The sequence below is a fragment of the Propithecus coquereli genome, unplaced genomic scaffold, assembly GCF_000956105.1.
Source record: "Propithecus coquereli isolate 6110/MARCELLA unplaced genomic scaffold, Pcoq_1.0 Scaffold108, whole genome shotgun sequence".
NCBI lineage: Eukaryota > Metazoa > Chordata > Mammalia > Primates > Indriidae > Propithecus > Propithecus coquereli.
This window is the reverse complement of record NW_012134747.1, coordinates 4,222,613-4,247,939: the sequence shown is the minus strand read 5'-3', so window position 1 is coordinate 4,247,939 and position 25,327 is coordinate 4,222,613. Positions and strand designations below refer to the sequence as shown.

The 25,327-nt window shown below is 40.5% G+C and overlaps 1 long non-coding RNA gene across 1 annotated transcript in view; it reads left to right on the top strand.

Annotated features, from left to right (window-relative positions):
• The window catches only part of LOC105813071, a 44,290-nt gene extending 23,638 nt beyond the window's left edge, over positions 1-20,652 (top strand). The window contains exon 3 of the long non-coding RNA XR_001137642.1: positions 20,248-20,652. This is a non-coding gene — a long non-coding RNA (uncharacterized LOC105813071). The remainder of the gene's footprint in view (positions 1-20,247) is intronic.
• Positions 20,653-25,327: the final 4,675 nt, after the last annotated feature.

Below are 25,327 nucleotides of genomic sequence, written 5' to 3'. Positions count from 1 at the left end.
GGACCCCCCGCCCCCTTCTCTACTGCTGCACCCCTTGCCCTGAAAGAGCCTGACTCCAAGCTCCCCGCCCCCCTCCTGCTTCGCGTGGGACCGGCGTAAATGACGTTACGCAAAAGTAGGTGGAACCTCTTTGAGTGCCAAGGCAGGGGTATGCGCGGGCAAGACCCCAGTACCCCGGCGTGGGGTCGTGGCGAGCCCTTTCCCCATGTTCTACTTTGCAGCGTCTTCATTTCAGGTCATTCCTGGGCTTCGGCTGCGTAGTGTGGATGGGTTTGGAGTGTGGCCTCCAGACAGGGGCGGGAGGGGGAGAGGGAGCAGGCGGTGAGAGAAGAGATAAGGGTTTCCAGTGCTAACTTAAAGGAACTTGGAAGAGGGAACATAAAGGTGTCCGCAGTAATTGTGTACCTTGCGAAAAAGCAGGCTCATCTGGTTGAATGGGCTGTAGGTGTTGGGACTTCTTGTTACACTTCTTCTTTGTGTGGCTGGGCATGCAGAGTTGTGGAAAAGTTGAGCTTTGGGTGGAATTGTATAAGCCAAGAGTGGCGACCGTGGAGTCACATTCCCGGGCTGAGAGAACCTCTGCCCCACCCCTGTGATCCTGTTCTCCCAGGGAGTACTGAGTCCATATAAAACTGCATTTGTTCTACACCGTGGCTCGCCCTCTTCTAGGTAATGCCCCTAAAATCACAGTCAAGTTTGGAGGAGGGGAGCTTCCCTCCCTCTCCTCCAAGAAGTGTGTACACTAAACATTAAAAATGAAAGCGATTTTTCTTCACCTTCTGAGATCCCAGGAATATGGGACTTGTTTTTTTCTTTAACAGAAGAACAAGTAATTCTGAAAGGCTGTAGAAACACTCACCCTTTAGGAGTTCCAGTATCCAGGAATGTCACTTGCAGTGGAAACACAACAGCTTAACATTTTGATATTTTAAAAGATTTTTCCCTCTTTTAAGTCCTCCTTGTAAATGCCTGGTTGTACAACCCGAAAGTGCTTTCTTGTGAAAACATGCGGCAGGGTTTCCTTCCCTTTTCATGTGTGCTAGCAGCTGCAAAACATTCCAAATGAGCTAGAAGGTCATTATGGAGACTAGTAATAAGATGACATTCAGTGCTGGCCTCATCAACCAGCCAAAAGCCTTGTCCCAGAAAATGAGAAAAGAGAAAGCAACTGTGCTTACAAATACAAAAATACTCTAAATTCTGTATTGCCTCCCAAATACCAAATAACTTTTCATAGTTAGCTGGCCATTGTGCTATGAACCCACCCCACTCGAGCTCAGTTTCCCCTGTGTTCAAGGGCTGCATTTGCACTTATTTCTTAAGTCTCCAGAGCTTTGAGATGTGCGGTGCAAATAGTAAAGAATCACATTAATCCTGCTTTGATCTTGGAAGGGAGATCATAGCAGAAATCAGGTCACCACACAGATAGGTGCCACTGTGAAAATGAGCCCTTTTTTTCCCTCCTCCTACCCCCTTTTAGATATCTCCTTTAGCTTCAGGATATCCATTGCCAATTGGCAAACTGGAAAGTTGTCAATATGAACTGTGAATAACTTGTGATTTAAAAGCAGGACAATTAAGCTTCTTAGAGCCATTTTTTGTCTTATAGATCTAGATACAGGAGTTAATGTACTCACCATGTCAACCTGGTTATTTACATAAATACATGGACCATGTTCCAAATACATGCCCCCAACACAACCTCCACAGGAACTTAATTGCCTGAAAAAAAAAGTTGTATTTCCTCTGCTGTCTTTTACCCCCGAGTCCTATAAGCATAGAATAATGGTAGTTAATCTGCTTAGATAATTTAAGACTTAAAGATTAGAAGGCCTATATTGACAATTTCAAAATTCAAGTCTGAGTGCTTTGGCTAAGCAAAGCTTAGGAGATGACAGATGTGATAAAAGAACTGCCAAAAACTAGACTTTATTAAAACTAAAAAGTGTGATGTTTTTGTGGCTTTGAAAGAAATGATTGTTAGAATGCTCACTCAATTCAAATGTGTCCCTAAACAAACAACTACAGGGGTATTTTATTTTATGCAACCTGATATTTATACATACAATATATTTCTCTCTTGCATATACACATACGGATAAATTTTATAGTGCTTTTCAGTCTACCTCCTATATATATAAATATAGTTAATCAGTTAGTATAGTTAATATAGCTGAGCTACATATGCAACACAAGTGATGTGTGTATAATCACAAGCATTTGTGCTATATACACATCGTCATTTCCCAATTTGCTGTCATAGCATCAACATTATATCGCAGGAGGCTCCTTATGAAGCTTTAGCTGCCACCCAGCTTTCCCCAGAATTTGTAGAATGGGAGGAACATATGCAGGTATCTGAATTTGTTAAAAATGCTATTCTGTTTCAAATTATCCCTATTAAATTTGATTTTTCATTTAACCTCAATGGGCCAGTCTTGATGACAGCCCAAATCACACTGACACCAAGGCTACCCAAATGCTTTTACATGTAGGACAAAGTACATTAAACTGCTTTGCATCAAATAAATCCTTCTAAAGTGATTTTTACAACACTGGTTTGGGATCATAGCTTGGGAGGAGGACTAAAGTGGAAAGAAGGAGTTCAGGGAGAAAGAAGGAAAGGAGAGAAAGTAGGTAAAGAAGAGAGTAATGAATAATTATTTAGCCAGAGAAATCTTTTGTGACCATAAATTGTGTCTTGTGAATTGTTGAGGATATTTTCAGTTTCAATGTCTGCTCTCACCTTAGTGGTCTTTTTTTTTCCTTGATCCATTCTTCTAAATCCACTACCATTAAAAACAGGTTCTACAGAATTTGTTGTAGAAGCTACAAAAATATTTCTTTATATGATATTGGGGACATTTTATCGAATACAGATACATAAAACATTGCACTAAGCATTCTAGGAATGCTCATTTTGATGATATTTAGTTGAAAAAATGTATTGTGTTCATATGAGCTGATTTGTGCATTGTCTTTCTTGTTACTTACCCTGGCTCTACAGTTCACTTTATAAGCAAACTTCACCCATATTTTGAAGTCAAAATTACTTTCTCTCTGGAAAAGCAACAAATGTTGGTTACTTTTTGGTCCTTAAAGATAGCAATAAACATTCCACCTTAATTACATTTAGAGTTTTGTTAAAAATTATAATCTTTTCAATCTACTCTCTTTCTTTTACCAGTATCCCAAGAGCCTAGCATGTCACAAGTGTGTAAGGAGAGAGAATAGACCTCCTTGTCTTTTTAATTAAAGTTTATACAGCTTGTAGAAAGTAGTAATTTTCTAGAAAATTAGATCATTTTAGATCACTATAGTTCCACTTTTCTCTCTTTATCATGGTTCTAAGCAAATCTTGCCCTTTAAAAACCGTCAATTATAAAGCAAAGTTTGCTGGAGAGGTATTCTGAATTTAGAGTATTTAGGTTTAGAAATCTGACCCTGCCTCTATGAGAGTAGGTATAAATTTTGGATCCTACCATGCATGCACGGTGTGACAACCCACGTTGGTTTCTGTATGGCGTATCAGAGTGACACATGACAGTTCTCATTCCTACTTGTTGGAAACAGTATTATTGTTACCTCTCTCTTCATTCTGGGTGTTATGATTCACATGCACAAAAGGTCCTTCTTAAATCACTGTTCCTTTTCTAAACAAGGTGGAAACCGAATTTAACCAGGAAGTAATCATGGTATTGAGCCAAAGGATTGAAAAAAAAAATTGACAGAAAAATGGGAGTCATTTTTCATAAAAAGATGTTGTGCTTACTTATTAAGATTCACCTAAAATTTATAGTGGCTCCCCCTCGCCTGTAGAGGAAGCACAAGCTCCCATGTGGCACACCTGGGGAGGCAGTAGAGTCTAATGGTGAGCATGGGCTTTAGAGCCAGATCGCTGGATAATCTCGAATGAGTTATTTTACTTCTCAGAGCCTCAGTTTACTTCCAGTACAATTGGAATAATAATAAAACTGAGTTATTTATTTATTTTTAGAGAAAAGGTCTCACTCTGTCACCCCAGCTAGAGTGTAGTCGTGTGATTGTACCTCACTGCAACCTCAAATTCCTGGGCTCAAGTGATCCTCCTGCCTCAGTCTCCTTAACAGCTAACACCACAGGCATGTGCCACCAGGCCCAGCTAATTTTTAAAATTTTCTGTAGAGACAGGGTCTTGCTGTGTTGCTCAGACTGGAACTCCTGGCTTCAAGGGATCCTCCCACCTTGGCCTCCCAAAGTGCTAGGATTACAAGTATGAACAACTGTGCCAGACCCTAGAACTGATTTGAATGGCGATGGTAGAATTAAATGAGATAAATGCCTGTAAAATGCTTAACAAGGTGCTTTGTGAAAAGTAAATGTTCAAAGAACGCTAGTTAATGCCTAACATTAATATTAATAGAATGCTTAACGAGGCCTTTTAGTTTCTGCTTCTGCCCATTGCCCACCTGGCTAACTTCTCACCCTCCAACTCAGCTCAAGTGACACCACCCCTGGGAAATCTTTTCTGATGTTTGAAATTAGATGACTGTCTTTATGCATCTATAGTACACACTCCTAATTTCTTTTATAGCGTTTTGCAGGTTTTATTGTAATTGTTGCTTTATTTATCTGTCTCCTTATTTAGACTATAAGTTGTAGTAAGCACAATGTAATATTTATACTTCTCAAAGCAATTGAGCCTGATGGATAGTAAACAATCAATATATGTATGTTGAATGAATAAATATTCACTTTTTTCTTGCTATTTTGCTTGCATTTATAAATAAGTTGTAATTGGATGGATTCTTCTACCTTTAGTTTTCTCTACTTAGCATTTCTCAAGGAGAATGCTAAGAGGAACCTACTATTCCCATGAGTTATAATGAAGAATTTTGACTGTGAGTCCTGTAATGAATTGTTGGCATATTCAGGACAAACTATCTTTGGTAAGTTTCTTATTTTAATTGGAGAACTCAGGGACAAATTAGGTTACCGGTCCAATCCTTACACATTTGACTGTACTATTCAATGAAGGCTTATACATACTCCTTAGATGGTGATTTGGATTATCTATGTGAGTATTAATAGTTAGGTTTCAACTACCACAGTGCCCTGGCCAAGTAGACTTCCAATGAATCCAATTATGTCATTGGTTTAAAGGTCATATGTAAATGACATATTATAGTTAATAGGAATTGCAAGGATCAGAAACATTTCAAAAGATCATTTAGATTTGTTTCACTGGTATTTTGGGTTCATACAACTCTTGCACAGAAATACAGGGAAACCTTCACTATGGCAGGCAAACTTGAAGGAAGACCAGTATGAACTATGATATGTCAGAATTATAGAATATTATATTAAAAATGTACTGTATAGAATATATTTACACAACCCAGGGACTAATACTCTGTGGCTGAGACTCATAACTGGATCTGCTTTAATGAATGGGCCAGAATTCTTTGTAATTATTTCATTAATCGTCAGAAACAGTTGTTACTCGAGTGTTTGAAAGCAGTTTGTTTTCTTAAGAAGATTAATCACCCCCCGCAAAGTGTATTTAATTAGATCTGTAAACTGTTCCACCAAAGAAAAAGTTTAAGCCAATTCCCCATCTTGGAATTATCAAATGTTTTGAAGGCACAGGTCTAAATTGACTAGATTTTCCTGGGATAACAATAAATACACAATTTAAATGATAATAATGATGATTCCTGCTGTTCCACTCATGTAAACCATAATTAATGTTTGTAACCTTTCTCCTAGCCCCCTCGAAAATATAATGGAGCAATACAAAATTACAAAAAAAAAAAAAAGAAAGAAAGAAAGAAAGAAATTCAACTCCATTGTGAGAACAATAGAATTTTCATTGATGATGAAGGGTTCTCAAACTGAAAAACAAAGTAAATATTTTGATTTGGTTTCAGGTCCAGAGAATGAGCCTCACAGAAAGCTATAAAGGGGATTGGGAAAGGTCATGCAGTCTATTTTCTTGCATCCAACTAAGGCACTGTGAAACCATCATAGAGCCAGTACTGCTCGATGTCTAAGACAATGCTAACCCCACACTCCACGAAGCATTTCAGTTGCCTGCTCAGCAAAAGGAGATCAATGAATGGGAAGATATGGAGAGGCAAGAATTGTATATTGCATGGGGCATAATATGATATGAGATATGGAATCCTAAGATTAGGAAATGGAAAATTACTAGTAAGGGACATGGTAAGGTTTGCCACATGAATGAATCTTTCCATTTCTACCATTTCTTTTGAGGCACTTCCTATTTATTTATGCCCCACATATTTCCATGAAAGATTTGAAGTGGCTTTAATAACTGACATACAAGACAAAACAAATATTTTACTTTGCCCACTCTCATTTTAGATTCAAGCTATGGAGTTGCTCACAGCAGGCTGACCAAGAAATTTCTGCCAATGGAACTAATCATTAACTGGTTTTATTATTAACACAATGACATGCATAAACAAATCCTTGCTTTCTTTTTCTATGTAGATAATACTGGTCCAGGAAAAGACAACCTCTTTTCCTCCTTTCAAATATCAAAATCAGTTTTTGGCATGTAAATACAGCCTAACTAGTTCATCTATCAACCATATTTAAAAGATATTCAAACAAGAGTCTACAACGTCTCTCCGAAGCCTATTCTTTGTGGTTACTGAAAGGATAGTGTGAAAACTTTATTGTTTCAGATTAGACCTCCCAAGCCTGACTGTGAATTTTTATGCCTGAGTACCTAAAAAACTCCAAGAAAAACACAGCTCAAACCACCACATTTTGCTCGCTTTCAGGTTCAAATCCTATAAAACCACCACATTTTGTATGGTTTCCACCCCAAACCATAAGTTGGCATGGGATCTCACTAGATGCTCTGCTCAGGTCTAATTGAAATGTTTACCCACCTTGACAACATTTTTGGCTAACTTGTCACTTACTTGGAATGCAGGTGAAACTCGCTGAGTTCTCAGCAATAGTTTCTTCATTTTATTACTTTACCCCACCCCTGCCACCCAACTAGGGACAAGGAGCCATTTCTTTGTCCTCACTCAATCATTGTTACTCCCTCTGTGACATTCTACAGATGCTTGCCTTGCCTTGGGCCTTTCTAACTCTTTTCTTCCCCTCAAAACTTACCTCTTGTATGTATCATTCCCTCAGGTTGTGCATTCTGAAGCTAATCAGGCAAATCAGTTTTTGCTAAGGTATTAACACATTTCAAAATTCTTGGGAAATGCATAAGGCACTAGATTGTAAGTTCGGTATGGGCAGGCTGACATGGTCTCCTGCTGACAATTTAAACATCCCTATGACCACTGTATCTTTATCTTCTAGTAACCCCCACATATCAAGTACTCAATAAGCATTCTTGAAGATGAATAAATGAAAGTAGTAGGGAATATTTATCTTTGAATCTTTTGTTTCTCCCTAAATTACATCATGTAGGGAGCTGGCTCACTGTATAGGCCTATTTATATGATCTCACACCTCTGAGTCTTATTTTTTTTTTGAGATAGGGTCTTGCTTTATCCCCCAGGCTGGAGTGCCATGGTGCAATCATAACTCACTGTAATCTCAAATTCCAGGCTCACGAGATCCTCCCACCTCAGCCTCTCATATAGCTGGGACTACAGGCACATGCCACCAAGATCACCTAATTTTTAAATTTTTTTTGTAGAGATGGGGGTCTCACTATGTTGCCCAGGCTGGTCTCAAACTCTTGGCTTTAACAGATCCTCCCGTCTTGGCCTCCCACAGTACTGGGATTATATGTGTGAGCCACTGAGTCCAGCCTGAGTCTTGCTTTTTTTGTTTGTTTTTGTTTTTTTTGTTTTTTGTTTTTTTTGAGACAGAGTCTCACTCTGTTGCCTGGAGTAGAGTGCCATGGTGTCAGCCTAGCTCACAGCAACCTCAAACTCCTGGGCTCAAGCAATCCTTCTGCCTCAGCCTCCCAAGTAGCTGGGACTACAGACATGTGCCACCATGCCTGGCTAATTTTTTTCTATATAGATTTTTAGTTGTCCAAATAATTTCTTTCTGTTTTTAGTAGAGACGGGGTCTCGCTCTTGCTCAGGCTGGTCTCGAACTCCTGACCTTGAGCGATCCACCTGCCTCGGCCTCCCAGAGCGCTAGGATTACAGGCGTGAGCCACCGCGCCTGGCCTCTGAGTCTTGCTTTTGATGGAGGTTGAGAAAGACATAGTCTTTGTCTTTCTTTATTCTGTTGTTTTCTTGTGGCCATTTTTCTAGAAGAGAACCCTTCCTCAGAGGAGCCTGTAGGATAGAAGGGGGTGAGGGAGGGAACACCTGCTGTCATCTCATAGCTCACGAAGGTAAGAGGAATCTAGACAGTTGGGTTGGGGAGTCTTGAGAGAATGTGGATGCTCACTGGTTACGTGCTGCTTTCATTCTTTCCCCACCAGAAGTGGGGGCTCCCTTGATAACTACAAATAGGAGACTCTTGAGAGTCCGAGGGTGCCCGGAGGGGGAGTCATAACATCAGTTTGGTTCATAACAGTCCTAATGCCCCAAAAGTCATCATCATGAGGATTCTTAAGGCCTCTGTGGAAAGGGGGAAAACTGTCTCAACATGTTTATTTTGTAATTGTGTTAAATTATCAATTACATTTATTATCGCAACTGCTGTAAAATCATAAGGGTGCGTGCACTTGAAGGGCCAGAAGCCATTGGACATAAAGGCAGTGTTGCGTTCATCTTCATGTATTGCATGTATTGTTTTGTTCAAGAAGTTCCAGAACATTCCTAATACTTTATTATGTTTCTCCTCGACATGGGGCAGTCAGTATCACTTGAAAAAATGAGACCTGGAAAATTAAGAACTTGGTGGGTAAAGTGCTTATAGTTTGAGGACCTCCTGCATACATCATATGTGGTTGTCTATTTATTTAGAGCTGTGACTGAAGTTCACGGTAGGTATATTAATACTTGTATGCATTGGCTGCCCCTGAAAGACAAGGGAAATACTTTAACCTTGAGATGAATCAGTTCTGAGCCAGACTGAACCCAGAATGTACACTCCCATCCACAAACTCCCTCAATTTTTGTTTTGTAAGTGGATTATCTCTGCCACTCATTTATCTGATTTCTAAAATCTACTTCTGGCCTCGGGCACATCGACAGATCGAGGAAAACTATGTACTGTCTTGCTACTGGATTCTGTTCCTCTAACAAAACAAGGTCAAAGTGCCTTGAAGGTCCATCTAGGAAGAGTGCTTTCAAAAGTGGGGGATTTTGGTTTTCTATACGTGATGGTTAAAAACGCAGGGTTTGGAGTCAGTTTTACCTGGAATGGAATTCTGGATCTGTCTCTTTAATAGCTGGAAGCAAGTTATTTTACCCTTACTAAGCTCATTTTCTAGCATGGAAAGGGGAGGTAATTATATTATCTACTGCATAGGATTGTTATTAGAAATTAGAATTAAACGACCTATTGTGTGGTGAGTCTAACCATACCTAGTAAGTGCTCAACAAATGACAGTCATTATAGTTCAAAGTCTAGAGCAGATTTGTTTTTTAAACAGAATCTCAGAATGTTTCTGTCCAATGAATTCACTTGTGTGGCCTGGTTCCTGCTTGTGGGCCATCATGGGAACTGTGGCAGTAATGTCCCTGCACCTGGCTGGCCACATTCCTGGCCCCTCCCTTGAATGTCCAGCTTCTGGTTTAACTAGAAGTTGGGAGGCAGGGTTAGGACACTTTTGCACCCTCTGACATAGCCAGGGTTGGGGCCTGTTGGAAGTAAGTGAGGCCTCCTTGGTGCCAACCCAAATTGCCTCTGACCTTGCCACTGTCCTCCTACCCAACTTTCTGGGGGCTGTTTTGGGGGCAGTGCATTGCCAGCACTGCAGAGGTGGTGGCTGGGCCCACTGCTTGGGGCTCTGCTGGGTTCTGGCCCTGCCCCCAAACTTCTAGTGCTCTTCTGGCTCAACCAGAAGTTCAGGTGTGAGGTGTCCTGGTGGTGTGTATTGGCCTGGGAGAAGGGTGGGGTGCAGTGGAGAACAGCACTTGAGCAATTTATCTAGAGGCCAGGGAAGTTTTGTTTTGTTTTGTTTTGTTTTGGTGAGCGGAAATTTACTTCATGCCGCTTGTCCCTTTTACCTACTTTGAGCTTTCTGTGCCTTCAATTCTAGCAGGAACATAAAGGCTACTGCAGATGGGTGGTGGAAGGAGGCGATGAGAGGAAGAAGGAAGAACTTGAGATGAGCCCCTCCCTTCAACATTCCCTCTCCTCCTAGCTCTTCTTCCTTTTAGTCTTTCTTGAATGTGCATTTATTTCTAGACATTACAGAAGGGAAAAGCTGAGAATAAAAGATTTGGGAGCTTCAGAATTCTTGTATTTTCATCTTTACTCACCCTTCCAACACTGTCTTCTATTCTTTTTGCTAGTCTTCTTTTTTAGAGCACAGGAAAGGGGAGCTTTTAAATTAATACTCAAAACATGGGAAAAAGAACTTCAGAAGAAAATAAAAGAGGGGAAGATGAGGCTAGTAAAGTAAGGAAGATGGAGAGGAGGAGGAGGAGGAGGAGGAAGGGTCAGTCCCTAAATCCCAAGTTACCAAGAAAAGATCTCAAGTTAATATGGAGCAGGTAAGGCTTCTTGTCTTCGTTAAACTTCAGAAAAAGATTTACTGAAACTTGATAAAAATGGAAAGAAAAATCCTGGGGAGGGGGGGAATCCTTTAAACGTTAGTGATGATATTGAACAACTCAAAGTGTTGAAGAAATCTGGCTACATGCCTGCAGATGACCCACTCAGATAGACCAAAAGGATTAGAATTCTCTCTTGATATTGGTACTAATTATTGGTATCTGGCTAATTACTATTGACAATTTTAAATTTTAGATCCAATTCTTTTGGTGACAGCTGTGATATATTTTATATATAAGATAAAAATTGCATCTGTAGGCTCACTGTCATAGGCTCATTTTTTATTTATCATTAACTTAGCTTAAATTTACTTATTTAATTTTTAGAATATTTGAAACATCCACTAATTCTAGGCAAGTCATTGCAAATAGAAAGATGATCCCTATATGTATAGAAGCTATAAACTAAGGAGGAGATTCCCAAACTATGAAAAAGCCAACTGACTTAAATCATAACTGCTAAAAGGAGCCAGTGTTTTCCTTTCACAGGATTATGTTATGTATATGGATTTGTAGAATTGACTTTCTAAATGCTTCTGCAATGGGAGAAGATTCCGCTTTGAAAGAATCCCAGGTGAGGGGCATGAGGGGCAGCCACCCCCCAGCCAGGCAGTAACCACAGTCCTCTTTGTGTCTTCAGGGCTGGCCCAGAGCTGGGCGCATAGAGGCTCCAGTGCTTCTGAAGCCAAACCGAACTGTGGTGGAAAATAGTGAAGGGGAAATTCAGAGGAAGTTATTTATTTGTTTGTTTGCTTATTTTAGCATCCTTATTGCCTCGATGGCAATCTGATTTAGAAACCTGTTCCGATTTTTCTCCTGAGACTAAGTGCCCAGAATATTTTAAGAAAAAAAAAGTTCGCCCCTGTTTGCTGAGCAGTTATTACGTGTCAGGCCCTTAAATAGCCTGAGTACTTGGGACTTTTCACAGGGAGATTACTTAATGCTCACCCAGCCCAGTGATGTGGGCGTCCTGACTCTGCTGCAAAGAGCGTCTCCCTCATTGGCAGGGCTCAGTGCATCCTAAACAATAGCAGCAACAGCTGTGAGAGGAATCCAAGGACCAATTTGTTGAAATAAAGCCAAACAGGGCTTTACCATCTGGGAGATATATCTAAGATGGGTTTATTAGATGTAGGATGATTTTTCTTACAGCCTAAGGGCTTTCTGGAGGGAACCTGAAATCTTTTCACTATGCTCACATCATTGCCAGATGTGGCGATGGGGAAATAGACCTTGTTGTGTGTGTGTGTCTGTGTGTCTGCATGCATATGTGTGTGTGTGCATGTAACTGGCAAATTCTGGCTCGTATACTGAGTTTTAGTTTATTACACACTCATATTCTTATGCAGAAATTTCTTCTTGAGCCTTTTAAATATGCAGCAAGACTCTTCCTCCATCCCCTTTCATATCTGAATAAATTCAAGTTCACCAGTATGTAAAACCAATGGTGGTAAAATAATGACAAAACACGGCTAGTCCATAAAGACCTTATTAGAGTTGTGTACTCTAATAGTAGGATGTAATGGAGTGTTCCACGAAAACTTAAAAATTCATAATGATTATTGACACCATTAATCAGAATTTGCCATGTGAATGGCTCGGGGATCTGTTGTATTAAGCTGTCATATGGTTGCAATCATACCTTTTTAACTGCCATCAGAGGTAACTGTCAGCAACACCATATCTTCTCTCCAGTCTATTACGGCCTCAGTTCCCCAGGGTTCCATCCTGAGTCCAGGGCGATTTGTATGGTACACTAATGACCCGCTGATCGTCTGCACAAAAGCAAAATCATACGCTGTTCAGGCAACACAGAGATTCTACACAAAAGCAAAGGACTGTCTGGTGTCAAAATAATACCATACTCTAACTTTGATAAAGGTTTTTTAACCGACTCCAAGGTACTATTTGGTGCTAAAGCGTGTGGCAGAAATAATGTTTATTCAAATAACTAACAAAGTGGCAGCAGGTAAATTTCAGGAGTGTGTGTGCAAAGGATGCTATTTAGATAGCTATTTCTGTTTAGATATTTGGTACTAATTTTGAAAGATACAGAAACTAGCCAAATATCTTTGTTTTGGTTGGATATTTATTGGTTATTATTAACATACATTTTAAATAATATGTCACTAAAGGGTTTTATTAATAGTTTTTGAAAATATGTGGTGAACGCTATATTGATCTATCTACCTGTTTGTCTATTGATCTATCTCTATAGTCAGCCTCAATGAGCAAGTTTGGGGCTGTAGGGGCCAGTTGAAGCCACGTCAATACTCTACGTGGATGTGTCCCACAGCATCTCCCTTCCAACCTGAGGACCCAGGAGAGAACTTGAGCTAGCGCTGGAAAACTTTCTAAAATCCTACCCTGCCCCTCTTTTGCCCTTCCTGCTCCCATACTCCACTGGCTCTGCAGTCTGGCGTGTGTGTGTGTGTGTGTGTGTGTGTGTGTGTGTGTGTGTGTGTGTGTGTCTAATGGGCTGATTTTTCTCTAGGGGACTTGTCACTGAGTCATTTATCTGTCTAGTGATAGAGAAGAATTCCTGCTGAGACTCTGACCCAGATTTCAAAGCTTTCTTCTAAGACTTGTTTGCTTGTTCTTTTGTTCATTTGTTTATTCTTTCATTCATTCAGTGACTATTTTAAGCCTGTTGTTATATACCAACCACTATGCTAGGCACTGGGATGATAATGATGAACAAGATTCAGTCTCAACTCTTAAGTCCCTTGTAGTCTTTTAGGAGCTAGTGATTGGTCTACTGGCAGTTACCAAATGCTTAATAGACTGTCAAGGATCTGTTGTGGGCTCAATCCTGCAGAGATTTAAAGAGAGTGTGAATCATAACACATTGGCAAAATGAAACCTCCTTCACTAGACTGTGAGGTTGTTTAGGACAAGAACTGAGTCTTGTCCCTGGAATTCGTCAATAGGTCTGAGCACAGGAAGTACATAGAGCATATGTTGTATAAAGTGTTGTTGGATTTTTTGAAATGTCTCAGAAAAGAATCTTCAATGATGAGCCATAAATTGCAGATGTTAAGAGTAGGGGCTTTGGCCTCTACTGAAAATTTGATTTTGTAATCAGTCACAGTCCCACTCCATCAAATTTATTCATCTGTTTCAAAACATATGTGTTCAGCACCTCTGATATGTCAGGGCTTGTGCTAGGTGTTGTGGATTCAAAGGAGAACAAGATAGAAACAGGATTTTTCCTCATGTAGCTCACAGTAGAGGGGATATGGGGACCTCAGAACAAGTAGAGAGGATTTCCATAAAGTGTGTTAAGTTTTTTTTTTTTTTTTTGAGACAGAGTCTCACTCTTTTGCCTGGGCTAGAGTGCCGTGGCGTCATCCTAGCTCACAGCAACCTCAAACTCCTGGGCTCAAGTGATCCTACTGCCTCAGCCTCCCAAGTAGCTGGGACTACAGGCATGCGCCACCATGCCCGGCTAATTTTTTCTGTATATTTTTAGTTGTCTGATTAATTTCTTTCTATTTTTAGTAGAGACGGGGTCTCGCTCTTGCTCAGGCTGGTTTCGAACTCCTGAGCTCAAACAATCCGCCCACCTCGGCCTCCCAGAGTGCTAGGATTACAGGCGTGAGCCACCGCGCCCGGCGTGTGTTAAGTTTTGTGAGAGAGGAGGACTACTGTTGCCTAGAATGCCTAAGGGGAGGGATTAGGAGATCAGGGAGAAGAGTGCTTCAGGCATAAGGGACAAAGAATGCAAAGGCCTGGAGGTGAGACTGAACATGGTGCATTCCAGGGACTTTCATACATTCAGAGTCATTGCATTGTCACCTGCAATGACAGGAGCTTGAGATGCAGCTGGGAAGGTGATCAGGGCCAGATCCTGCAGGGCGTTGCAGGGAATGCTAAGCAGTTTGGACTCCATCTAGGATCAAGGGGAATGTCTTGACAGGATTTGAGCTGGGTAGCCCCATGATGAAATTTGCCTTTTAGAAAGATTGCTTGGGCTACATACTGAATGGAGATTGTAGAGACTATGTGCGATACCAGTGAGGAAGGCTTCTGCAGTCATCCAGATGGACAACGGCTCATAGTCCAACACTGTGGTGTAGTGGAAAAATGCATGCGCTTGAGAATCCAACAAGACTTGGCTCTAACACTTACTATCAATGTGACTTTTAGCAAGTAACCAATTTTATATAGCCTCCACATTTCCTTTTTTCTGCAAAATGGAGTAACTTTACCTATCCAATGTGGGACTTAAGGGGAATACTGTATGCAGGATGCCAGGCATCACACGACACGCTTGTAAATGATAGTCCCTTCCTGTTGCTGTCAATGATGCCGCCTCCTCCAACCTCCTTGTATTTCTTCCCCTTTAATGTACAACTTGATGCTTTTAAATAGGATATTTTGTTACCATTATTGTTGGTGCTTTTTATCTCTGGACCACATGTATGGCCAAGGCTTTTCCATTCTGCCTCTGCCTTCTTTCCTCCTGCAGTTCTCCCAGAAGCTCCAAGCCATTGACAGCAGAGACCTTTGGAAAAGTCCGTTCTGTTGAACACTATATTCTGGTTTGGAGGATGTTACAACCAATGATAACCAAGCTTGGTGAGGACTAAAATCTTCACTCCCTTCCCTGTAGGGACTTTCTGGTAACTACATTCTCCTCCTCATGCCCTCGGAATGTAGCTTTGGTGTTATCTTTGGCTCTTCTCAGGGCTGCTTCTTAAGCATTCGCGGAGAGAGAGTTTTGTATTTTTTTACAGATTAGAGCTTATTTTGACTCTGAGCATATTCCAAAATCCTGTCATATTTTCCTTTCTGACATCTCTAAGACTCATCTTTTCCTGTTGGTCTCCAATCACTAAAACCCTTTCCCACATTTCTGCCCGCTTTCTTCTGCTCCTTATAAATACCCCCATTGTGGTCTCTGCTCTTGAGTTCTGTCTCTGTTAAAGCAATCTCCTTGGTGCCTTCATGACGACATCTTTTTAAAATGCCTGCACTGGTTTCTCTCATCTGCATAAATCTAAACTTTAGGGACCTGCACTGTTCTTCATTGCCTGATTATGTTTTTCTCTGCTGGCTTCCCGTATTTCTTCTTAATTTTTTAATGCCTGACCTCTTTATATGTATGCTTTTTATTCCCCTCATTCACTTTTGTTTTCCTAGGCAGTTTTAAAGCTGTCTCCTCCCCAGCCAAGAACATTTTCTTTCCCTGTTATATGCCAAGCCCAGCCTCAAACAAGTTGTATCCTGATATCCCTCTCTGTTTCTCTTCTCTTCCTCACAGTGGCTACTGTTTCCCTCTTCATGATGATAGCCTTTTTTAAAATCAAATAACGCCATATGTATCTGCCCTGTTGGTATAAGCAGATCTCTCATTTGTCAGGGAAGATCTCTGCTATTAGTTGCTCTTAAGTTCATTCTCGTGCCTCCATTGTTACTCCCCTGGTTTGGGGCTGACACATGCAGTTACTTCCCATATGGTCTCACTGTTTCTGCTCTTTCCTGGCTATTCTACCTCCACATCATCCTCAGAGGTGTCTTCGTGATCTGGTCTGTTTCTCTTCTTCAACAAAACAAAACAAAGCTACACTTTCCCTGGCCTATAGAATGAACTTTACCTTCCTTAGGTGTGCAGCAGGAATCTTCATATCCTGGCCCCTCCTCACTGTTCCTGACTCCCCCTGTTACTTTTCACCCCAAGTCCTCAATGCCAGTCACACAGAACTGCTATGTGTTGAGGTCGAGAGTGGGTTGCTACAGGCCAAATATGGTCTGCAGAATTTTTTGCCATCTTTTAAAAAACAAAAGATTTCATGCAAAAATCCATTTTTCTAGCTTCATCTCAGAAAACATGGCAACACTACACCACACGCGAACCTGACCGTGGAGCATTGGAGATGAATGGTGGTTGTCCCCTCAGGAGAGGCAGCCTCTGTCTCGATTTGCCAGGTCCTGCACTCCCTGTGGTATCCCCAGCATTGAGTCACTGTGTCATTTCCTTTATCATTGCTCTTGTGCTTTGTTTTATCTTCTAGCGTTAGGAGAAAATTGTACCACATCTCTACAGATGAATAAAAGATGAGCGGATTTGTACTTCAAGAAATACTATATGGGGTCACTTTACACTTTTGTTGTCCTGTCCTTTGCAGCATCTGAATTTGGATCTCTGACTAAATGGCTTAGCACTAAGAATCTGTTTTCAAATTCTGGCTCCATGACTTACTAGCTGTGTAGCTTTGGGCAAGTTACTTAAACGTTCTCTACCGCAGTTTCCACATCTATAAATTGCAGATGACAATAGTAAGTACTTCACAGAGTTTTTGTGAAGATGATACAAGATAATCCATGTAGAGAATTTAGCAGAGCATTTGGAACATGGAAAGTGCTCGATAAATCTTAGCAACATTGTTATCACCATTATTATCATTCTGTTTTCTACAAATCTAATGGTGGGAATGTCAGATCCCTGGGGGACATGGTTAAGGACAGAGGGTCATTTGGTTCCTATTAAACCACATCTTCCTAGCTATCAATTTTGCCAATTACTAGCTGTGTACCTGGCCAAGTTATTTAACCTCACCATGCCTTCATATTATTATCTCTAAAATGTTAGCAAGAACAGTATGATGCTACTAGCCACATCTTTGGTTATGAAGTCTCATCTGATATAACCATGTAATGAGACAGCCATGTACTGTGTGTAATGTGTGTCTGCCCCATAATAAGTACACAATAAATAGTAGCTATTATTGTCATCAGCTGCCCTGCCTCTTGCCCAGGGGACATCACCCAATAGTCATGAGGACTCAGGGAGCCAGATGGCCCACCTGCATGTTTTATGTGGTGCCCACACTTCTACATGGGCTTTTCAAAAATTAATATAATTCATACACCATAAAATTTACCCTCAAAGTGTATAATCCAGTGGTTTTTAGTATAGTCACAAAGTTGTACAGTCATTACCACTAATTCCAGAATGTCTTCATCATCTCTAAAAAGAAACTCCATATCCATTAGCGATTGTCCCCTCATACCAACTTCCCCCGCCCTTGGCAACCACTAATCTACTTTCTGTCTCTATGGGTTTGCCTATTCTGGACATTTCATGTAAATGGAATCATATAATATACAGCTAGACAGGGGCTTTTCCCTGTGTGTTTCCTGAAGAATAAAGCTGTGTCCTTTTCTAGAAAACAGATTCCTGCTGAGTAGGAATTATTAAGTAGGAGGATAGCATAGGCCAAGACTGACCTAAGAGGAACCAAACTAAACAGACATGGATTCTAGAGGCCAATTTGAGTAGGTTAGGAGTTTTGAGGAGCTGAAAATCATTAGTATAAAGAAATAACCGAGCTAGATTGCCTTCGATTCTTCATATCCTGGCCCTCAACACACCGTAAGGATCTCAAATGTCCATCTGTGGACTGGCTGAATAGGATTCATGTCATAGCTGGATAAAAGTACAGATTGTGAACTCTTCCCAGGCTCACTGAATCAGAAATCCCTAGGGTGGATTTAGGAATTACAACCGATGATTCTGCCAGGAATTGGGTTTGGGAATCATTGCGTTACATGGGACATGCTTATGTGACACTGCTCTGTGTTGTTGTGTTCCATCCTCACTACACTGCTCTGTAATGTTGATATTCTTTCTAAGTGTATGAAACTGATCTTCTTAATAGATTATTTACAACTAGGGCTTACTTTTCTTTGTTTATCTCAGCCCCTCTCCCCCGCCGAACACAATCTTACACAACGTAGGGGCTCAACACATGTTGGAAGACTGGTTATCTGGAAACCTCAAAGGTATGGCTGGGATATTGCGAGCCACAAAGTCATTAAGGTCAACAGGTCTAAAAGGAGACCTTTCTGGCCCATTCTAAGCATTCCTTGTTTGAGATTTCAAGGCTGGTGTTTGTTATCAGGGTTCTGACTTGTGACCCAGTGGTCAGGAGTCCTTTGGTGTTTGTGTTCAAAAGGATGGCCCTAGAACAGTCCCTTCAGGGGGACCTTCCAGCCCTCTGCATAGTGCTGATAGGTAGAAGGGTGACCAAGTGTAGGTGTGGTTCCTATACCTGGAAGATCAGAGTCCCCCAGGGAGCTTGTTAACATGCAGATTCTTGTGCCTTGCCCCAGATCCACTGAACCAAATTGTTGTCCAGGAAGTGGAAATTACTACCCAGTTACTACCCAAATACTACTCTAGAGTTTGAGGAATAGGATCTTCCTGCTTACATCTGGAGCAAAGACAACATGTTGTGTTTACGGGGATTTACCTAGGCAGGGCTGTGGACTGGGATTTGGGCTTAGACTTAGGCTTAGACCTAGGCTTAGGGCCAGAGGCCCTAACATTTAGTTAGTCCCTGTGACACTGGGTAAGCCACTCACCTTTCACTTCACTTCCTTATAAAGTGAAGGATTGGGACTAGGGAAGGCACTGGGAATGCAGACATGATCATTGCTCTCTGTAGGAGGCTTCTCTATAGGTCCAGATGACAGTTCTAAAGGATCCACCTCTTCTGTGTGCTCTGAGGACAGGACTGTTTTCTCAGACTGGGGTTAGCAGCTGTCCAGTGTCACTGGAGGCGAAGTTGCTGGAGCCCACTCTTTGGCGGTTTGGTGGCTGGTGTAGGATGGTGGTGACATTCAATGAGAAGCATGTGAAGCCCCTCCCCTTCCCTTGCTCATGTGTCCCTCCCTCTCTCTTCTTCCCATATTCCAGTAATTAAGAGTTTCATGTATAGAAGCTCCATTTATAAATCACAAATACTTCACAGGAGTGTTAAAGTCACCAATTGTTAATACTCTAGTATGAAGACTTTCTGTTTAACTGTCATCTGTTACAGTAAAGAAATGAGAGTTGGTGGATAATAGCACATGGATGCTGGGCTCCTGAAGCCTGAGGAAGGGGACAAAGGGGTCCAGCTAGGGAAGGGATGGCAGCCAGAGACAGTCATTGATTTGGCAGTTTTGCCCAGTACCCTCGTAGTGGCGCTATAATACATCACTTTGAAGCTTTTGATAGAAATGTCCTAAAGTAGTGATGTTTCATCTAGACCATCTTTGGGTGAGGTTATTATCATTCTGTCTTATTTTGTTAAAGACTTGGGAAATCAATCATATCGATTGCCCAGGAATTGCATAAGCCTTGGGTTACTGTGCTTCTAACTTTTCATGGTATCTTAAATCCAAGTTTGTCCCTAAATATTCAGCTCTCACTCAGGTCATATAATCACTATTCCATTCAGGTCAGCCCTGTGCAATACTGTAAAGAAGCAGCAATTGTTTTTGGATTCTCTGGGCTCTCTTAGTATATCCCTTCCTAACCTACTTCCTAGCTCTATACATGCAGATTCACTTGTATTAAATTGCCGTGGTAATTTTCCCTTTTTCTTTGGTACAGCAAAATTAATGCAGGAATGGAGAAGCCTTAGGCATACTTTGTGTGTTCCCGTAGTCTCTGCCCCATTGTCTGGGAAACCAGAGACTTCACTTAGACGCCAATGAATCCATCATCAGGCTTTGTTTAAGCTCTGTATTTACCAAGATCCTCACTTGAGCGGTGGCTTAACTTTTTAATCTTTGATTTATCGTTTTACAGTTGCTGAGACAGAGGGAAAACTCACTCCTTTGGAGGAGCACGGCCTTTTCCTATATTGCTTCCCACTGCTGCCATTGAACTCCTTGAACTCGGGACCCTGCAAACCATCATCAACAAGACGTTACGGATGGGCTGTCCACCCCCTGAGAGAAGAGGAATATCAACTGCAGTTTCTCACTAGATTGCCTTCTTCATCTCAAGTAATGACTGTCATCAGGATCAGATTAAAGATGAACCAGCTGGACAACTGCTTGGAGGACTAACCTATAAGGGCACTAAAATATCAGTAGTGTGCTAACTACATCCGTGGAAACACAAGGAGAGGAAAATATATTTACCAGCCCTTCTTCCCAGGGAGAATTCTGTGTGTGATTGGAAGGAATGGTTCAATAAATTCCTTAAGGGTGGAAAGTAGGGAGTGATCAGAATATAGAGGAATATAGGGCTGTTTTATTGCAGGGTTCCTGTTTTTCCTACGAGGATACACAAATTGGATGCTCCATCTGGGTTGTTTATGACTATGGAGGGTAGGCTGAGCACCATGGTAGTCCTCCTGCTTAGTTCTTCCCCATGTGGAGCTCAGCTTTTCCTCTAGTGAAGACTGAACAAGCAGTAGTTTGAGGGAGACACCAATTCATGAGCCTACACATCTCTTCTCTGCACTCTAGAGCTTGACAATAAAGACATTGTCGTAGACATCTATATTCCAGTTCTAGAATGTGAGCCCTTAGGGTATCTTTGTTCATTTGGGGTGAGGGTCATTGCTAACAGAGTAGTTCAAGATAAATGGAACTCGAACTCTTTGCCTATGGGCCTGGTGGTCAGACCCTATGTTGAGTTAATTAGACCATTAGAAACACCAGGTGGAGCTGGGACCTTCAAAAATATTTGGCTGAAGGGTGATATTGTTGGTTATTTGTAGGTGAAGTCATCATAGAACATGCTTGGAATCATGAAATATGGAACTGATAGTCACGTTTAATGACTCAACAAATAGTTAAGTACCTACTGCACACTGTGGAGACTTAGGAGCAAGATAGACACGGTTCCTACCCCCATGGAATTTATACTCTAGCTTTCCCTTAAGTATGAAGAGCAGTGGCTACAGATAACTAATGGCCATAAAGATATTCTTGAGCCAATTTTCCAATCATTAGGGTAATTCCTATTGCTTTAGTCATGCCTAGTGACCATACTCTATAAGCCTGCATTCTATATAGTGAAGGCCACTGACTACTCCACCCTTTGCAACTCATCCCTACTCAGGTAGGGAGAACCTAGGTGACTACTTTCTAAATTTAAAGAATACCTCTTGACAGATAGACATCTTCCATACATATTGTGCTTCATACGTTTTCTATGGCTGGTGACCTCTTTAGAAAGGAAAGGAAAAACACTAATCAGACAAAAAGATGTTGCTGTGAATTCTTACCCTATTGTGAATCCTATCATAAGCAACTTCTCGTCTTTGTTTCTTCCATCATTAGTAAATCTATTTCATATATATATATATATATATATATATATATATATATATATATCTGAGTGCAGAGAATGTTTTATGGAAATATAAATCTATGGCATTTCAAATTCAGAATTACCTACACAAACTATTTGGTTTGAGAATTTTTATCCTAGGAAATAGTTTTAGAGATTTCAATTTCTGGCTTCAGTGGTGGTATTAATTACTCTTGATTCTCAATTTTACTTCCTAGATGAGGTCGAGAAACAGACAGACACTTCCAGTTAATATCTATACTGCTTCTTGACCAAGAGCTTTAATTTTCTCTCTTGCCTTCATTTTTGCAGATGTACATCATAACTAAATGGATCGATCAGTGTTTCATCCCCTTTGCGTGTCCTTACTTTCCCTCTGGCAAATATATTAAAAACAGTGTAAGATTCATAAGATAGAATGGCCGGTAGGACTTAGAAGAGAAACAAAGGGCCTGAGTAACTCACCTAAGTGGAAAATCGACCCTGGAATAATTGACAACATATTCAACTATTTTAGTGCAATGTTACTCCCATTAAGCAGAAGCAGAATCATTAAATCTATATGACTCTAAACATTCTAATGAAAAGGGGAACACTGTGTCAATCATCTCACATTTTCAAATATCTGGATATTGGCTGTTGTGAAGACAAAACACACAGATGACTGTCTTTCCACATCTCATTTGCATGGTCTGGAGTCTTGTAGCTTTGGCCATTGACTCTAAGGCAATTTACATTTGTTTTCTATGCCCCTCTTGAGGGAAAACAAAAATCTTATTTTTCCAAGCAATTAAAACTCTTCTGCTTCAGCTAGGATGAAAGAATTAGGAGTTCTGTCTCCTTGTATATAATTGTGTGTTTCATCTTTCTTATTTTAATGATTGACAGAAAACTGATAAACTGAGATATCTCTCAATCAGGGTTGAATGTACTCTCTTGGTGGCCCCATTGCTAATTTGTTTGACTATTTTGTAAGATTTCTTACTCTGTAATGGAAAGGTTTATTAAATATGAGGGGTGCAAAGCTTTCTGAATACTAATGAACTTATTTGCCAAAATTTAAATGTTCTTCTTGTCAGTGAATGCCTGTCTTGCTTAACAGGATCCAAATTGAATAATGAAGAAAATTAGACTCTATTGTACCCTCAAGAGAAATCGTGTGTGAATTGTAATAGAATACTGAGGGGGAAAGGGGTCACATTTTAGAAAAAAAAGTAGATAATTTGGATTATTAAAAAAAAGGATTAACTCAGGAAAACCTAGTTCTTTTCAAAGAAACACAGTCATTCAAGGAGCAGGATTTCCCACTGCACAAGCAATCTATATCTTTGGCCAGTTTAGAATGAGAGGAAAGTCATAAATCATATGGAAATGCATGCTATGTTATATGGGAATTCCTTTTATATGTCTGTGTTGGAATGGGAAAATCAATAAGCTTGAAAAATGAGCACTGTTCTTCAGAGAAGTTCAACAGGGAGATAGAGTTTGGGAAATTGCCCCAATTCTTCCTCTAAGCATTATGTAACGAGGCTGTCTCTTAGTCAGTGTGTTTATTTCCATTGCCTCGGTGTTATCGCTGATGAAGTGGATGATCACGATGCCTTTCCCTCGCCAGATGGCCATCCTCTTGTCCAGGGAGACAGGCTGTGAGAGCTTCAGCAGCCACACAAATTTCCAAATGTGGTAAGGGCCAGAAATAGTGTGTGTGGAGTAAAATAAAGTGATGGAGGGCAGCGAGGGAGAATATAAAGGTGAGAATGTGCAAAGAGGGAAATTCTTCCCTGTCATAAGCTTGAAATAGGATTAGGTGAGCAAGGATCCTGAGGTAGAGAAAATAAAGGGAAGGATGAATGTCTCTAGTGTTTGTTAGACTTAATTCTCCTGAGACTTTCGGAGGAGCAAAGGAAGATCAAGAGAAAGCCTGTGAAGGTTCAAAAACAAAACTAAACACAAAAAAATTTGAAAACTAAAATTATGCTCATCTAGGGAAAGAGATTGGAAATTAACAGAAAGTATTACAATAGCAGGATTTGTGTTTTGGGGTTTACTTTAGATCCCTAGGAGAAAAGGTTTATATGACATAGATTCATAAGCTATCAATGTGTCTTTTGGCTGTGATAACAGGCTTCATTCCCAAAGGAGAAAAAGAATGTTAACACATGTCAGAGCAACACCAACTGAACGTGCCATATTTTATTTGAGAATGTATTTCCTTATATTATCCACTATTAAATAAAAAAGAGACCTAGTGTGCTTAATTGTTTCTGTGGGAAGGCTTAAGGACTATAAACCTAGATTTCCCTCTTGGAATGATAATTGGATTTTAAAAATTAAGTAAATAAATGGAAGGAGATTGAGATTCATATCCACCCCTTCAAATCATGATCTGAACCTGGGAAACAAAGATGAACTTGGAAAATAGGAAGGTGAGATGGGTGAGCAAGAAGGCTGCAAACCAAATAAGACTATACAATTGTGAGACAATTGAGTGAAAAACAGAATCTGAAGAAGAAGTGGGTAATGAGGAATATGAGACAATAAGATATTTAAAAATAGGCAAGTACTTGGGAAAGTGGGGATGACTGTTGAATTACATTGGACGTGACTAAGGGATTGGGGAAGGCAGGGAAGGGAGGAGACCATTGAGATGGGAAGCAAACCGAGGCTAATGGCTGTACAAGGGCAAGTTTCAACTCTTAATGGCACATTCCCCCAACCTTCGGAGAATGTGCACAACCTAGAAATAAAGGAGGAAAAGATGAAAAGAGTTCACGGTTAACATGGAGTCGTGAGAACAACAGAGGAAGCAATAAGTGTCATTAGTCCTCAGGAATGAAAGCATTTCTAGAGAAATGTATTAGTCTATAGTCTCCCTTCATTTATGGGGAAAATAGTCTTCATTTACTTTTTACAAAAGCTTGGTTTATAAAATGAATGCTATTAAAGGAAAGAAAAGCTAAGTATTATTGGGGAAGTTGAAGAAAAGATTGCATCTAGAACAACTGAAGTGGGGAGTAAGTGAGCAAACCTGTTCATAGCCTTTTATTTAAAATTTTGAAATTCAGCATCTTAATGAAAGAACTGGAGATAATTTATCCACATAGAAAGGTGGGGAGTGATGAGGGAGGAAGTTTTAACTATTGTAAATATTTTAGAATGTATTCTTCCATAACATCTTTTCCCCATAAAAATGAGTGAGATTAAATTTAAAAGCTTCTGGGTATTGCTTTAAACATTTTGGAAGAAAGGATTTATAGCAAAGTAAGGTTATTCCTGGTAGTAGAAATAACATTAATTGTTCAAAAATGCAAATATCTGGAGCAGGTCTAAATGCCTGTGATTATCCTTTTCGCTTCCCTGTGTGTGTGCAGGGGATTCCTTTCTGCCAGACAGTATCAGGCCCCCTTCAGAGGGAAGCTGATAAAGTCATTTAGGTGGAAAGGCTTAATGAGATAATGATGCTAGGGCCCGTTAACACCTAATAAGAACATAACCATGAGGGATGATATTGTTGCTTATTAATTATAATATGATGTGGAGGAAAGAGACAAGGTGGCACTCATTTAGCAGAGAGTGCTCAGGA